We start from the raw sequence: 17303 nt of genomic DNA, 5'->3' as shown, positions 1-17303 counted from the left end.
GCGTTGGGCGGCGTTAGTACTCGGGTGGGTGAGAAACTGAAAAGTCCTCGTGCTGTTGGTTACTTAAGGTTTTGCCTTTTTCCTTAGCTTTTGGTGCAGCTGTGCGGTAATGGTACGGTCCAGCTCGCTGACCCCCCTCTTGCTCTCGGAACGCAAAGGCACGTACATGAGGCCACAGTCTAATGAAAGGGTCCGTTGTGTGTTTGGCGATGCGCCCTCTCCCAGTCGTTTCTAGCGCCTGTCGTCTACATATACGCCCATTTTCAAGCGTCAGCTTTCGCGTCAGCCAGGCAAAGTCGACACAAGTCGACACATGGGGACACAAGATGCTGTGAATTGTAATACGCACTAGCCTATGAGAGGCGAAGGGAAAGGATTCGTGTGCTTGAAAACACCTTCCTGAGTAAAGGAGACATTTTCCGTGCGATGTTTGGGTTTCAAACCCGGAGCAGCTACTTGGGAAGCAACCATTCTGACCGACATACTACCACCGCCTTCTGCTACGTGATGCCTGCGCCGTCATGTGTCGCCTACCCTCCTGGCGCCAGATGCCGAAGTCGATAGCTCTGTAGGCGATCAAAGCCGAGTGCAAGGCGAGCACCGCTGAAGCCGTTTTCCTGGAGCTGCTAGGGCGACATACTGTAACTAGGCGCAGAAGTGAGTTTCTCTGATAAATCGGCCCTTCAATGCACATCAGCAAGAACACGAAATTTCTAATATGAAGTACTCACTGACGATCCAAAGACGTATCAGTATGTATGCGTCGGTACCACCAGAAGAGTGCATAAGTATTGTAAAGCGAAGGTCGACAGTTACAGCCTCACATGAAGTATGTCATTGGATTCACATGAGTGCGTAATGCACAGCGTGGTTGTTGCTAGGAAACGGTCTTATTCGCCGTTCCTTAATATATAGTTTCCTTTGCATCAATGTGAAAATGTTCCTATAACTAAATAGAGTTCTACTATTTACAGTTCAAACAGGAAGCGAAAGTAGCAAAGGCGCCACATTGGTTCCAGAAAGGGAGGGTGCCTTTCCTATGCCACATCTGACATAGCGTCTTACATACTCTTAAACTGACATAACTCCATCCTACCGAAAAAAGAAACAGATTTCGGAGTGAGGTTGCTGAGATCTTGATAAAGATGGAAGTCACTGGAGCGGTTGTGTCGTACGTCAGATTCACCAAGCAGTGTATGTCGCCAGATTTAAGCTCTGGTTACTGTAAGGGGCGTGGGTGGGAACCCCACATCTGACAATGCATTTTAAACATTCTGAGAAAACGTACTCCCTTGATCTTATAGAACAAGTAAATTACGCAGAAACACGCCGTGGAGATTTTACTAGAGACGACAGTCGCAGCAGTGCAGGCGTCGCACGTCCGATAGCCCGGACGGTCGAAAAGAAATAGCGGAACATATTTTTCTCGTGCCGAGTTTTAGCTCGTCTCACGGACGTTTCCGTAGGTCGTTGTGTTGTGGCTTCCCAAAAGGGCAACGAGAAATACTACCAGGCAAGTCGCATGTGATCTGTACACGGACTAAGACGACTGCACGTCAGTAAACATTCTCGCTAACTTGTATGCCTTGCCAACGACGCTTTTCATGTCCGATCACCGAAATTAGGCAGCGTTGGGCGGCGTTAGTACTCGGGTGGGTGAGAAACTAAAATGTCCTCGTGCTGTTGGTTACTTAAGGTTTTGCCTGTTTCCTTAGCTTTTGGTGCAGCTGTGCGGTAATGGTACGGTCCAGCTCGCTGACCCCCCTCTTGCTCTCGGAGCGCAAAGGCACGTACATGAGGCCACAGTCTAATGAAAGGGTCCGTTGTGTGTTTGGCGATGCGCCCTCTCCCAGTCGTTTCTAGCGCCTGTCGTCTACATATACGCCCATTTTCAAGCGTCAGCTTTCGCGTCAGCCGAGCAAAGTCGAGACAAGTCGACACATGGGGACACAAGATGCTGTGAATTGTAATACGCACTAGCCTATGAGAGGCGAAGGGAAAGGATTCGTGTGCTGGAAAACACCTTCCTGAGTAAAGGAGACATTTTCCGTGCGATGTTTGGGTTTCAAACCCGGAGCAGCTACTTGGGAAGCAACCATTCTGACCGACATACTACCACCGCCTTCTGCTACGTGATGCCTGCGCCGTCATGTGTCGCCTACCCTCCTGGCGCCAGATGCCGAAGTCGATAGCTCTGTAGGCGATCAAAGCCGAGTGCAAGGCGAGCACCGCTGAAGCCGTTTTCCTGTAGCTGCTAGGGCGACATACTGTAACTAGGCGCAGAACTGAGTTTCTCTGATAAATCGGCCCTTCAATGCACATCAGCAAGAACACGAAATTTCTAATATGAAGTACTCACTGACGATCCAAAGACGTTTTAGTATGTATGCGTCGGTACCACCAGAAGAGTGCATAAGTAGTGTAAAGCGAAGGTTGACAGTTAGAGCCTCACATGAAGTATGTCATTGGATTCACACGAGTGCGTAATGCACAGCGTGGCTGTTGCTAGGAAACGGTCTTATTCGCCGTTCGTTAATATCTAGTTTCCTTTGCATCAATGTGAAAATGTTCCTATAACTAAATAGAGTTCTGCTATTTACAGTTCAAACTGGAAGCGAAAGAAGCAAACGCGCCACATTGGTTCCAGAAAGGGAGGGTGCCTTTCCTATGCCACATCTGACACAGCGCCTTACATACTCTTAAACTGACATAACTCCATCCTACCGAAAAAAGAAACAGATTTCGGAGTGAGGTTGCTGAGATCTTGATAAAGATGGAAGTCACTGGAGCGGTTGTGTCGTACGTCAGATTCGCCAAGCTGTGTATGTCGCCAGATTTAAGCTCTGGTTACTGTAAGGGGCGTGGGTGGGAACCCCACATCTGACAATGCATTATAAACATTCTGAGAAAACGTACTCCCTTGATCTTATAGAACAAGTAAATTACGCAGAAACACGCCGTGGAGATTTTACTAGAGGCGACAGTCGCAGCAGTGCAGGCGTCGCACGTCCGATAGCCCGATCGGTCGAAAAGAAATAGCGCAACATATTTTTCTCGTGCCGAGTTTTAGCTCTTCCCACGGACGTTTCCGTAGGTCGTTGCGTTGTGGCTTCCCAAAAGGGCAACGAGAAAGACTACCAGGCAAGTCCCAAGTGATCTGTACACGGACTAAGACGTCCGCACGTCAGGAAACATTCTCGCCAACTTGTATGCCTTGCCAACGACGCTTTTCATGTCCGATCACCGAAATTAGGCAGCGTTGGGCGGCGTTAGTACTCGGGTGGGTGGGAAACTAAAAAGTCCTCGTGCTGTTGGTTACTTAAGGTTTTGCCTTTTTCCTTAGCTTTTGGTGCAGCTGTGCGGTAATGGTACGGTCCAGCTCGCTGACCCCCCTCTTGCTCTCGGAACGCAAAGGCACGTACATGAGGCCACAGTCTAATGAAAGGGTCCGTTGTGTGTTTGGCGATGCGCCCTCTCCCAGTCGTTTCTAGCGCCTGTCGTCTACATATACGCCCATTTTCAAGCGTCAGCTTTCGCGTCAGCCGAGCAAAGTCGAGACGAGTCGACACATAAGGACACAAGACGCTGTGGATTGTAATACGCACAAGCCTATGAGAGGGGAAGGGAAAGAATTTGTGTGCTTGAAAACACCTTCCTGAGTAAAGGAGACATTTTCCGTGCGATGTTTGGTTTTCAAACCCGGAGCAGCTACTTGGGAAGCAACCATTCTGACCGACATACTACCACCGCCTTCTGCTACGTGATGCCTGCGCCGTCATGTGTCGCCTACCCTCCTGGCGCCAGATGCCGAAGTCGATAGCTCTGTAGGCGATCAAAGCCGAGTGCAAGGCGAGCACCGCTGAAGCCGTTTTCCTGGAGCTGCTAGGGCGACATACTGTAACTAGGCGCAGAAGTGAGTTTCTCTGATAAATCGGCCCTTCAATGCACATCAGCAAGAACACGAAATTTCTAATATGAAGTACTCACTGACGATCCAAAGACGTTTCAGTATGTATGCGTCGGTAACACCACAAGAGTGCATAGGTATTGTAAAGCGAAGGTCGACAGTTAGAGCCTCAGATGAAGTATGTCATTGGATTCACACAAGTGCGTAATGCACAGCGTGGCTGTTGCTAGGCAACGGTCTTATTCGCCGTTCGTTAATATCTAGTTTCCTTTGCATCAATGTGAAAATGTTCCTATAACTAAATAGAGTTCTGCTATTTACAGTTCAAACTGGAAGCGAAAGAAGCAAATGCGCCACATTGGTTCCAGAAAGGGAGGGTGCTTTTCCTATGCCACATCTAACATAGCGTCTTACATACTCTTAAACTGACATAACTCCATCCTACCGAAAAAAGAAACAGATTTCGGAGTGAGGTTGCTGAGATCTTGATAAAGATGGAAGTCACTGGAGCGGTTGTGTCGTACGTCAGATTCGCCAAGCTGTGTATGTCGCCAGATTTAAGCTCTGGTTACTGTAAGGGGCGTGGGTGGGAACCCCACATCTGACAATGCATTTTAAACATTCTGAGAAAACGTACTCCCTTGATCTTATAGAACAAGTAAATTGCGCAGAAACACGCCGTGGAGATTTTACTAGAGACGACAGTCGCAGCAGTGCAGGCGTCGCACGTCCGATAGCCCGATCGGTCGAAAAGAAATAGCGGAACATATTTTTCTCGTGCCGAGTTTTAGCTCTTCTCACGGACGTTTCCGTAGGTCGTTGTGTTGTGGCTTCCCAAAAGGGCAACGAGAAAGACTACCAGGCAAGTCCCAAGTGATCTGTACACGGACTAAGACGTCCGCACGTCAGGAAACATTCTCGCCAACTTGTATGCCTTGCCAACGACGCTTTTCATGTCCGATCACCGAAATTAGGCAGCGTTGGGCGGCGTTAGTACTCGGGTGGGTGAGAAACTAAAAAGTCCTCGTGCTGTTGGTTACTTAAGGTTTTGCCTTTTTCCTTAGCTTTTGGTGCAGCAGTGCGGTAATGGTACGGTCCAGCTCGCTGACCCCCCTCTTGTCTCGGAACGCAAAGGCACGTACATGAGGCCACAGTCTAATGAAAGGGTCCGTTGTGTGTTTGGCGATGCGCCCTCTCCCAGTCGTTTCTAGCGCCTGTCGTCTACATATACGCCCATTTTCAAGCGTCAGCTTTCGCATCAGCCGAGCAAAGTCGACACAAGTCGACACATGGGGACACAAGATGCTGTGAATTGTAATACGCACTAGCCTATGAGATGCGAAGGGAAAGGATTCGTGTGCTTGAAAACACCTTCCTGAGTAAAGGAGACATTTTCCGTGCGATGTTTGGGTTTCAAACCCGGAGCAGCTACTTGGGAAGCAACCATTCTGACTGACATACTACCACCGCCTTCTGCTACGTGATGCCTGCGCCGTCATGTGTCGCCTACCCTCCTGGCGCCAGATGCCGAAGTCGATAGCTCTGTAGGCGATCAAAGCCGAGTGCAAGGCGAGCACCGCTGAAGCCATTTTCCTGGAGCTGCTAGGGCGACATTAACTAGGCGCAGAAGTGAGTTTCTCTGATAAATCGGCCCTTCAATGCACATCAGCAAGAACACGAAATTTCTAATATGAAGTACTTACTGACGATCCAAAGACGTTTCAGTATGTATGCGTCGGTACCACCACAAGAGTGCATAGGTATTGTAAAGCGAAGGTCGACAGTTAGAGCCTCACATGAAGTATGTCATTGGATTCACACAAGTGCGTAATGCACAGTGTGGCTGTTGCTAAGCAACGGTCTTATTCGCCGTTCGTTAATATCTAGTTTCCTTTGCATCAATGTGAAAATATTCCTATAACTAAATAGAGTTCTGCTATTTACAGTTCAAACTGGAAGCGAAAGAAGCAAACGCGCCACATTGGTTCTAGAAAGGGAGGGTGCCTTTCCTATGCCACATCTGACATAGCGTCTTACATACTCTTAAACTGACATAACTCCATCCTACCGAAAAAAGAAACAGATTTCGGAGTGAGGTTGCTGAGATCTTGATAAAGATGGAAGTCACTGGAGCGGTTGTGTCGTACGTCAGATTCGCCAAGCTGTGTAAGGCGCCAGATTTAAGCTCTGGTTACTGTAAGGGGCGTGGGTGGGAACCCCACATCTGACAATGCATTTTAAACATTCTGAGAAAACGCACTCCCTTGATCTTATAGAACAAGTAAATTACGCAGAAACACGCCGTGGAGATTTTACTAGAGACGACAGTCGCAGCAGTGCAGGCGTCGCACGTCCGATAGCCCGATCGGTCGAAAAGAAATAGCGGAACATATTTTTCTCGTGCCGAGTTTTAGCTCTTCTCACGGACGTTTCCGTAGGTCGTTGTGTTGTGGCTTCCCAAAAGGGCAACGAGAAAGACTACCAGGCAAGTCCCAAGCGATCTGTACACGGACTAAGACGTCCGCACGTCAGGAAACATTCTCGCCAACTTGTATGCCTTGCCAACGACGCTTTTCATGTCCGATCACCGAAATTAGGCAGCGTTGGGCGGCGTTAGTACTCGGGTGGGTCAGAAACTGAAAAGTCCTCGTGCTGTTGGTTACTTAAGGTTTTGCCTTTTTCCTTAGCTTTTGGTGCAGCAGTGCGGTAATGGTACGGTCCAGCTCGCTGACCCCCCTCTTGTCTCGGAACGCAAAGGCACGTACATGAGGCCACAGTCTAATGAAAGGGTCCGTTGTGTGTTTGGCGATGCGCCCTCTCCCAGTCGTTTCTAGCGCCTGTCGTCTACATATACGCCCATTTTCAAGCGTCAGCTTTCGCGTCAGCCGAGCAAAGTCGAGACAAGTCGACACATGGGGACACAAGATGCTGTGAATTGTAATACGCACTAGCCTATGAGAGGCGAAGGGAAAGGATTCGTGTGCTGGAAAACACCTTCCTGAGTAAAGGAGACATTTTCCGTGCGATGTTTGGGTTTCAAACCCGGAGCAGCTACTTGGGAAGCAACCATTCTGACCGACATACTACCACCGCCTTCTGCTACGTGATGCCTGCGCCGTCATGTGTCGCCTACCCTCCTGGCGCCAGATGCCGAAGTCGATAGCTCTGTAGGCGATCAAAGCCGAGTGCAAGGCGAGCACCGCTGAAGCCGTTTTCCTGTAGCTGCTAGGGCGACATACTGTAACTAGGCGCAGAACTGAGTTTCTCTGATAAATCGGCCCTTCAATGCACATCAGCAAGAACACGAAATTTCTAATATGAAGTACTCACTGACGATCCAAAGACGTTTTAGTATGTATGCGTCGGTACCACCAGAAGAGTGCATAAGTAGTGTAAAGCGAAGGTTGACAGTTAGAGCCTCACATGAAGTATGTCATTGGATTCACACGAGTGCGTAATGCACAGCGTGGCTGTTGCTAGGAAACGGTCTTATTCGCCGTTCGTTAATATCTAGTTTCCTTTGCATCAATGTGAAAATGTTCCTATAACTAAATAGAGTTCTGCTATTTACAGTTCAAACTGGAAGCGAAAGAAGCAAACGCGCCACATTGGTTCCAGAAAGGGAGGGTGCCTTTCCTATGCCACATCTGACACAGCGCCTTACATACTCTTAAACTGACATAACTCCATCCTACCGAAAAAAGAAACAGATTTCGGAGTGAGGTTGCTGAGATCTTGATAAAGATGGAAGTCACTGGAGCGGTTGTGTCGTACGTCAGATTCGCCAAGCTGTGTATGTCGCCAGATTTAAGCTCTGGTTACTGTAAGGGGCGTGGGTGGGAACCCCACATCTGACAATGCATTATAAACATTCTGAGAAAACGTACTCCCTTGATCTTATAGAACAAGTAAATTACGCAGAAACACGCCGTGGAGATTTTACTAGAGGCGACAGTCGCAGCAGTGCAGGCGTCGCACGTCCGATAGCCCGATCGGTCGAAAAGAAATAGCGCAACATATTTTTCTCGTGCCGAGTTTTAGCTCTTCCCACGGACGTTTCCGTAGGTCGTTGCGTTGTGGCTTCCCAAAAGGGCAACGAGAAAGACTACCAGGCAAGTCCCAAGTGATCTGTACACGGACTAAGACGTCCGCACGTCAGGAAACATTCTCGCCAACTTGTATGCCTTGCCAACGACGCTTTTCATGTCCGATCACCGAAATTAGGCAGCGTTGGGCGGCGTTAGTACTCGGGTGGGTGGGAAACTAAAAAGTCCTCGTGCTGTTGGTTACTTAAGGTTTTGCCTTTTTCCTTAGCTTTTGGTGCAGCTGTGCGGTAATGGTACGGTCCAGCTCGCTGACCCCCCTCTTGCTCTCGGAACGCAAAGGCACGTACATGAGGCCACAGTCTAATGAAAGGGTCCGTTGTGTGTTTGGCGATGCGCCCTCTCCCAGTCGTTTCTAGCGCCTGTCGTCTACATATACGCCCATTTTCAAGCGTCAGCTTTCGCGTCAGCCGAGCAAAGTCGAGACGAGTCGACACATAAGGACACAAGACGCTGTGGATTGTAATACGCACAAGCCTATGAGAGGGGAAGGGAAAGAATTTGTGTGCTTGAAAACACCTTCCTGAGTAAAGGAGACATTTTCCGTGCGATGTTTGGTTTTCAAACCCGGAGCAGCTACTTGGGAAGCAACCATTCTGACCGACATACTACCACCGCCTTCTGCTACGTGATGCCTGCGCCGTCATGTGTCGCCTACCCTCCTGGCGCCAGATGCCGAAGTCGATAGCTCTGTAGGCGATCAAAGCCGAGTGCAAGGCGAGCACCGCTGAAGCCGTTTTCCTGGAGCTGCTAGGGCGACATACTGTAACTAGGCGCAGAAGTGAGTTTCTCTGATAAATCGGCCCTTCAATGCACATCAGCAAGAACACGAAATTTCTAATATGAAGTACTCACTGACGATCCAAAGACGTTTCAGTATGTATGCGTCGGTAACACCACAAGAGTGCATAGGTATTGTAAAGCGAAGGTCGACAGTTAGAGCCTCAGATGAAGTATGTCATTGGATTCACACAAGTGCGTAATGCACAGCGTGGCTGTTGCTAGGCAACGGTCTTATTCGCCGTTCGTTAATATCTAGTTTCCTTTGCATCAATGTGAAAATGTTCCTATAACTAAATAGAGTTCTGCTATTTACAGTTCAAACTGGAAGCGAAAGAAGCAAATGCGCCACATTGGTTCCAGAAAGGGAGGGTGCTTTTCCTATGCCACATCTAACATAGCGTCTTACATACTCTTAAACTGACATAACTCCATCCTACCGAAAAAAGAAACAGATTTCGGAGTGAGGTTGCTGAGATCTTGATAAAGATGGAAGTCACTGGAGCGGTTGTGTCGTACGTCAGATTCGCCAAGCTGTGTATGTCGCCAGATTTAAGCTCTGGTTACTGTAAGGGGCGTGGGTGGGAACCCCACATCTGACAATGCATTTTAAACATTCTGAGAAAACGTACTCCCTTGATCTTATAGAACAAGTAAATTGCGCAGAAACACGCCGTGGAGATTTTACTAGAGACGACAGTCGCAGCAGTGCAGGCGTCGCACGTCCGATAGCCCGATCGGTCGAAAAGAAATAGCGGAACATATTTTTCTCGTGCCGAGTTTTAGCTCTTCTCACGGACGTTTCCGTAGGTCGTTGTGTTGTGGCTTCCCAAAAGGGCAACGAGAAAGACTACCAGGCAAGTCCCAAGTGATCTGTACACGGACTAAGACGTCCGCACGTCAGGAAACATTCTCGCCAACTTGTATGCCTTGCCAACGACGCTTTTCATGTCCGATCACCGAAATTAGGCAGCGTTGGGCGGCGTTAGTACTCGGGTGGGTGAGAAACTAAAAAGTCCTCGTGCTGTTGGTTACTTAAGATTTTGCCTTTTTCCTTAGCTTTTGGTGCAGCAGTGCGGTAATGGTACGGTCCTGCTCGCTGACCCCCCTCTTGTCTCGGAACGCAAAGGCACGTACATGAGGCCACAGTCTAATGAAAGGGTCCGTTGTGTGTTTGGCGATGCGCCCTCTCCCAGTCGTTTCTAGCGCCTGTCGTCTACATATACGCCCATTTTCAAGCGTCAGCTTTCGCATCAGCCGAGCAAAGTCGACACAAGTCGACACATGGGGACACAAGATGCTGTGAATTGTAATACGCACTAGCCTATGAGATGCGAAGGGAAAGGATTCGTGTGCTTGAAAACACCTTCCTGAGTAAAGGAGACATTTTCCGTGCGATGTTTGGGTTTCAAACCCGGAGCAGCTACTTGGGAAGCAACCATTCTGACTGACATACTACCACCGCCTTCTGCTACGTGATGCCTGCGCCGTCATGTGTCGCCTACCCTCCTGGCGCCAGATGCCGAAGTCGATAGCTCTGTAGGCGATCAAAGCCGAGTGCAAGGCGAGCACCGCTGAAGCCATTTTCCTGGAGCTGCTAGGGCGACATTAACTAGGCGCAGAAGTGAGTTTCTCTGATAAATCGGCCCTTCAATGCACATCAGCAAGAACACGAAATTTCTAATATGAAGTACTTACTGACGATCCAAAGACGTTTCAGTATGTATGCGTCGGTACCACCACAAGAGTGCATAGGTATTGTAAAGCGAAGGTCGACAGTTAGAGCCTCACATGAAGTATGTCATTGGATTCACACAAGTGCGTAATGCACAGTGTGGCTGTTGCTAAGCAACGGTCTTATTCGCCGTTCGTTAATATCTAGTTTCCTTTGCATCAATGTGAAAATATTCCTATAACTAAATAGAGTTCTGCTATTTACAGTTCAAACTGGAAGCGAAAGAAGCAAACGCGCCACATTGGTTCTAGAAAGGGAGGGTGCCTTTCCTATGCCACATCTGACATAGCGTCTTACATACTCTTAAACTGACATAACTCCATCCCACCGAAAAAAGAAACAGATTTCGGAGTGAGGTTGCTGAGATCTTGATAAAGATGGAAGTCACTGGAGCGGTTGTGTCGTACGTCAGATTCGCCAAGCTGTGTAAGGCGCCAGATTTAAGCTCTGGTTACTGTAAGGGGCGTGGGTGGGAACCCCACATCTGACAATGCATTTTAAACATTCTGAGAAAACGCACTCCCTTGATCTTATAGAACAAGTAAATTACGCAGAAACACGCCGTGGAGATTTTACTAGAGACGACAGTCGCAGCAGTGCAGGCGTCGCACGTCCGATAGCCCGATCGGTCGAAAAGAAATAGCGGAACATATTTTTCTCGTGCCGAGTTTTAGCTCTTCTCACGGACGTTTCCGTAGGTCGTTGTGTTGTGGCTTCCCAAAAGGGCAACGAGAAAGACTACCAGGCAAGTCCCAAGCGATCTGTACACGGACTAAGACGTCCGCACGTCAGGAAACATTCTCGCCAACTTGTATGCCTTGCCAACGACGCTTTTCATGTCCGATCACCGAAATTAGGCAGCGTTGGGCGGCGTTAGTACTCGGGTGGGTCAGAAACTGAAAAGTCCTCGTGCTGTTGGTTACTTAAGGTTTTGCCTTTTTCCTTAGCTTTTGGTGCAGCAGTGCGGTAATGGTACGGTCCAGCTCGCTGACCCCCCTCTTGTCTCGGAACGCAAAGGCACGTACATGAGGCCACAGTCTAATGAAAGGGTCCGTTGTGTGTTTGGCGATGCGCCCTCTCCCAGTCGTTTCTAGCGCCTGTCGTCTACATATACGCCCATTTTCAAGCGTCAGCTTTCGCGTCAGCCGAGCAAAGTCGAGACAAGTCGACACATGGGGACACAAGATGCTGTGAATTGTAATACGCACTAGCCTATGAGATGCGAAGGGAAAGGATTCGTGTGCTTGAAAACACCTTCCTGAGTAAAGGAGACATTTTCCGTGCGATGTTTGGGTTTCAAACCCGGAGCAGCTACTTGGGAAGCAACCATTCTGACTGACATACTACCACCGCCTTCTGCTACGTGATGCCTGCGCCGTCATGTGTCGCCTACCCTCCTGGCGCCAGATGCCGAAGTCGATAGCTCTGTAGGCGATCAAAGCCGAGTGCAAGGCGAGCACCGCTGAAGCCGTTTTCCTGGAGCTGCTAGGGCGACATACTGTAACTAGGCGCAGAAGTGAGTTTCTCTGATAAATCGGCCCTTCAATGCACATCAGCAAGAACACGAAATTTCTAATATGAAGTACTCACTGACGATCCAAAGACGTTTCAGTATGTATGCGTCGGTACCACCACAAGAGTGCATAGGTATTGTAAAGCGAAGGTCGACAGTTGGAGCCTCACATGAAGTACGTCATTGGATTCACACAAGTGCGTAATGGACAGTGTGGCTGTTGCTAGGCAACGGTCTTATTCGCCGTTCGTTAATATCTAGTTTCCTTTGCATCAATGTGAAAATGTTCCTATAACTAAATAGAGTTCTGCTATTTACAGTTCAAACTGGAAGCGAAAGAAGCAAACGCGCCACATTGGTTCCAGAAAGGGAGGGTGCCTTTCCTATGCCACATCTGACATAGCGTCTTACATACTCTTAAACTGACATAACTCCATCCTACCGAAAAAAGAAACAGATTTCGGAGTGAGGTTGCTGAGATCTTGATAAAGATGGAAGTCACTGGAGCGGTTGTGTCGTACGTCAGATTCGCCAAGCTGTGTAAGGCGCCAGATTTAAGCTCTGGTTACTGTAAGGGGCGTGGGTGGGAACCCCACATCTGACAATGCATTTTAAACATTCTGAGAAAACGCACTCCCTTGATCTTATAGAACAAGTAAATTACGCAGAAACACGCCGTGGAGATTTTACTAGAGACGACAGCCGCAGCAGTGCAGGCGTCGCACGTCCGATAGCCCGATCGGTCGAAAAGAAATAGCGGAACATATTTTTCTCGTGCCGAGTTTTAGCTCTTCTCACGGACGTTTCCATAGGTCGTTGTGTTGTGGCTTCCCAAAAGGGCAACGAGAAAGACTACCAGACAAGTCCCAAGTGATCTGTACACGGACTAAGACGTCCGCACGTCAGGAAACATTCTCGCCAACTTGTATGCCTTGCCAACGACGCTTTTCATGTCCGATCACCGAAATTAGGCAGCGTTGGGCGGCGTTAGTACTCGGGTGGGTGAGAAACTGAAAAGTCCTCGTGCTGTTGGTTACTTAAGGTTTTGCCTTTTTCCTTAGCTTTTGGTGCAGCTGTGCGGTAATGGTACAGTCCAGGTCGCTGACCCCCCTCTTGCTCTCAGAACGCATGCTGCCACAGTCTAATGAAAGGGTCCGTTGTGTGTTTGGCGATGCGCCCTCTCCCAGTCGTTTCTAGCGCCTGTAGTCTACATATACGCCCATTTTCAAGCGTCAGCTTTCGCGTAAGCCGAGCAAAGTCGAGACAAGTCGACACATGGGGACACAAGATGCTGTGAATTGTAATACGCACTAGCCTATGAGAGGCGAAGGGAAAGGATTTGTGTGCTTGAAAACACCTTCCTAAGTAAAGGAGACATTTTCCGTGCGATGTTTGGGTTTCAAACCCGGAGCAGCTACTTGGGAAACAACCATTCTGACCGACATACTACCACCGCCTTCTGCTACGTGATGCCTGCGCCGTCATGTGTCGCCTACCCTCCTGGCGCCAGATGCCGAAGTCGATAGCTCTGTAGGCGATCAAAGCCGAGTGCAAGGCGAGCACCGCTGAAGCCATTTTCCTGGAGCTGCTAGGGCGACATTAACTAGGCGCAGAACTGAGTTTCTCTGATAAATCGGCCCTTCAATGCACATCAGCAAGAACACGAAATTTCTAATATGAAGTACTCACTGACGATCCAAAGACGTTTCGGTATGTATGCGTCGGTACCACCACAAAAGTGCATAGGTATTGTAAAGCGAAGGTCGACAGTTAGAGCCTCACATGAAGTATGTCATTGGATTCACACAAGTGTGTAATGCACAGCGTGGCTGTTGCTAGGCAATGGTCTTATTCGCCATTCGTTAATATCTAGTTTCCTTTGCATCAATGTGAAAATGTTCCTATAACTAAATAGACTTCTGCTATTTACAGTTCAAACTGGAAGCGAAAGAAGCAAACGCGGTACATTGGTTCCAGAAAGGAAGGGTGCCTTTCCTATGCCACGTCTGACATTGCGTCTTACATACTCTTAAACTGACATAACTCCATCCTACCGAAAAAAGAAACAGTTTTCGGAGTGAGGTTGCTGAGATCTTGATAAAGATGGAAGTCACTGGAGCGGTTGTGTCGTACGTCAAATTCGCCAAGCTGTGTATGTCGCCAGATTTAAGCTCTGGTTACTGTAAGGGGCGTGTGTGAACCCCACATCTGGCAATGCATTTTAAACATTCTGAGAAAACGTACTCCCTTGATCTTATAGAACAAGTAAATTACGCAGAAACACGCCGTGGAGATTTTACTAGAGACGACAGTCGCAGCAGTGCAGGCGTCGCACGTCCGATAGCCCGATCGGTCGAAAAGAAATAGCGGAACATATTTTTCTCGTGCCGAGTTTTCGCTCTTCTCACGGACGTTTCCGTAGGTCGTTGTGTTGTGGCTTCCCAAAAGGGCAACGAGAAAGACTTCCAGGCAAGTCCCAAGTGATCTGTACACGGACTAAGACGTCCGCACGTCAGGAAACATTCTCACCAACTTGTATGCCTTGCCAACGACGCTTTTCATGTCCGATCACCGAAATTAGGCAGCGTTGGGCGGCGTTAGTACTCGGGTGGGTGAGAAACTAAAAAGTCCTCCTGCTGTTGGTTACTTAAGGTTTTGCCTTTTTCCTTAGCTTTTGGTGCAGCTGTGCGGTAATGGTACGGTCCAGCTCGCTGACCCCCCTCTTGTCTCAGAACGCAAAGGCACGTACATGAGGCCACAGTCTAATGAAAGGGTCCGTTGTGTGTTTGGCGATGCGCCCTCTCCCAGTCGTTTCTAGCGCCTGTCGTCTACATATACGCCCATTTTCAAGCGTCAGCTTTCGTGTCAGCCGAGCAAAGTCGAGACAAGTCGACACATGGGGACACAAGATGCTGTGGATTGTAATACGCACTAGCCTATGAGAGGGGAAGGGAAAGGATTCGTGTGCTTGAAAACACCTTCCTGAGTAAAGGAGACATTTTCCATGCGATGTTTGGGTTTCAAACCCGGAGCAGCTACTTGGGAAGCAACCATTCTGACCAACATACTACCACCGCCTTCTGCTACGTGATGCCTGCGCCGTCATGTGTCGCCTACCCTCCTGGCGCCAGATGCCGAAGTCGATAGCTCTGTAGGCGATCAAAGCCGATTGCAAGGCGAGCACCGCTGAAGCCGTTTTCCTGGAGCTGCTAGGGCGACATACTGTAACTAGGCGCAGAAGTGAGTTTCTCTGATAAATCGGCCCTTCAATGCACATCAGCAAGAACACGAAATTTCTAATATGAAGTACTCACTGACGATCCAAAGACGTTTCAGTATGTATGCGTCGGTACCACCACAAGAGTGCATAAGTATTGTAAAGCGAAGGTCGACAGTTAGAGCCTCACATGAAGTATGTCATTGGATTCACACGAGTGCGTAATGCACAGCGTGGCTGTTGCTAGGAAACGGTCTTATTCGCCGTTCGTTAATATCTAGTTTCCTTTGCATCAATGTGAAAATGTTCCTATAACTAAATAGAGTTCTGCTATTTACAGTTCAAACTGGAAGCGAAAGAAGCAAACGCGCCACATTGGTTCCAGAAAGGGAGGGTGCCTTTCCTATGCCACATCTGACACAGCGTCTTACACACTCTTAAACTGACATAACTCCATCCTACCGAAAAAAGAAACAGATTTCGGAGTGAGGTTGCTGAGATCTTGATAAAGATGGAAGTCACTGGAGCGGTTGTGTCGTACGTCAGATTCGCCAAGCTGTGTATGTCGCCAGATTTAAGCTCTGGTTACTGTAAGGGGCGTGGGTGGGAACCCCACATGTGACAATGCATTTTAAACATTCTGAGAAAACGCACTCCCTTGATCTTATAGAACAAGTAAATTACGCAGAAACACGCCGTGGAGATTTTACTAGAGACGACAGTCGCAGCAGTGCAGGCGTCGCACGTCCGAAAGCCCGATCGGTCGAAAAGAAATAGCGGAACATATTTTTCTCGTGCCGAGTTTTAGCTCTTCTCACGGACGTTTCCGTAGGTCGTTGTGTTGTGGCTTCCCAAAAGGGCAACGAGAAAGACTACCAGGCAAGTCCCAAGTGATCTGTACACGGACTAAGACGTCCGCACGTCAGGAAACATTCTCGCCAACTTGTATGCCTTGCCAACGACGCTTTTCATGTAAACTAAAAAGTCCTCGTGCTGTTGGTTACTTAAGGTTTTGCCTTTTTCCTTAGCTTTTGGTGCAGCTGTGCGGTAATGGTACGGTCCAGCTCGCTGACCCCCCTCTTGTCTCGGAACGCAAAGGCACGTACATGAGGCCACAGTCTAATGAAAGGGTCCGTTGTGTGTTTGGCGATGCGCCCTCTCCCAGTCGTTTCTAGCGCCTGTCGTCTACATATACGCCCATTTTCAAGCGTCAGCTTTCGCGTCAGCCGAGCAAAGTCGAGACAAGTCGACACATGGGGACACAAGATGCTGTGAATTGTAATACGCACTAGCCTATGAGATGCGAAGGGAAAGGATTCGTGTGCTTGAAAACACCTTCCTGAGTAAAGGAGACATTTTCCGTGCGATGTTTGGGTTTCAAATCCGGAGCAGCTACTTGGGAAGCAACCATTCTGACCGACATACTACCACCGCCTTCTGCTACGTGATGCCTGCGCCGTCATGTGTCGCCTACCCTCCTGGCGCCAGATGCCGAAGTCGATAGCTCTGTAGGCGATCAAAGCCGAGTGCAAGGCGAGCACCGCTGAAGCCGTTTTCCTGGAGCTGCTAGGGCGACATACTGTAACTAGGCGCAGAAGTGAGTTTCTCTGATAAATCGGCCCTTCAATGCACATCAGCAAGAACACGAAATTTCTAATATGAAGTACTCACTGACTATCCAAAGACGTTTCAGTATGTATGCGTCGGTACCACCAGAAGAGTGCATAGGTATTGTAAAGCGAAGGTGGACAGTTAGAGCCTCACATGAAGTATGTCATTGGATTCACACAAGTGCGTAATGCACAGCGTGGCTGTTGCTAGGAAACGGTCTTATTCGCCGTTCGTTAATATCTAGTTTCCTTTGCATCAATGTGAAAATGTTCCTATAACTAAATAGAGTTCTGCTATTTACAGTTCAAACTGGAAGCGAAAGAAGCAAACGCGCCACATTGGTTCCAGAAAGGGAGGGTGCCTTTCCTATGCCACATCTGACATAGCGTCTTACATACTCTTAAACTGACATAACTCCATCCTACCGAAAAAAGAAA

Source organism: Schistocerca gregaria, chromosome 10 (assembly GCF_023897955.1).
Source record: "Schistocerca gregaria isolate iqSchGreg1 chromosome 10, iqSchGreg1.2, whole genome shotgun sequence".
Classification (NCBI taxonomy): Eukaryota; Metazoa; Arthropoda; class Insecta; order Orthoptera; family Acrididae; genus Schistocerca; species Schistocerca gregaria.
This window is presented reverse-complemented; position numbering follows the sequence as displayed.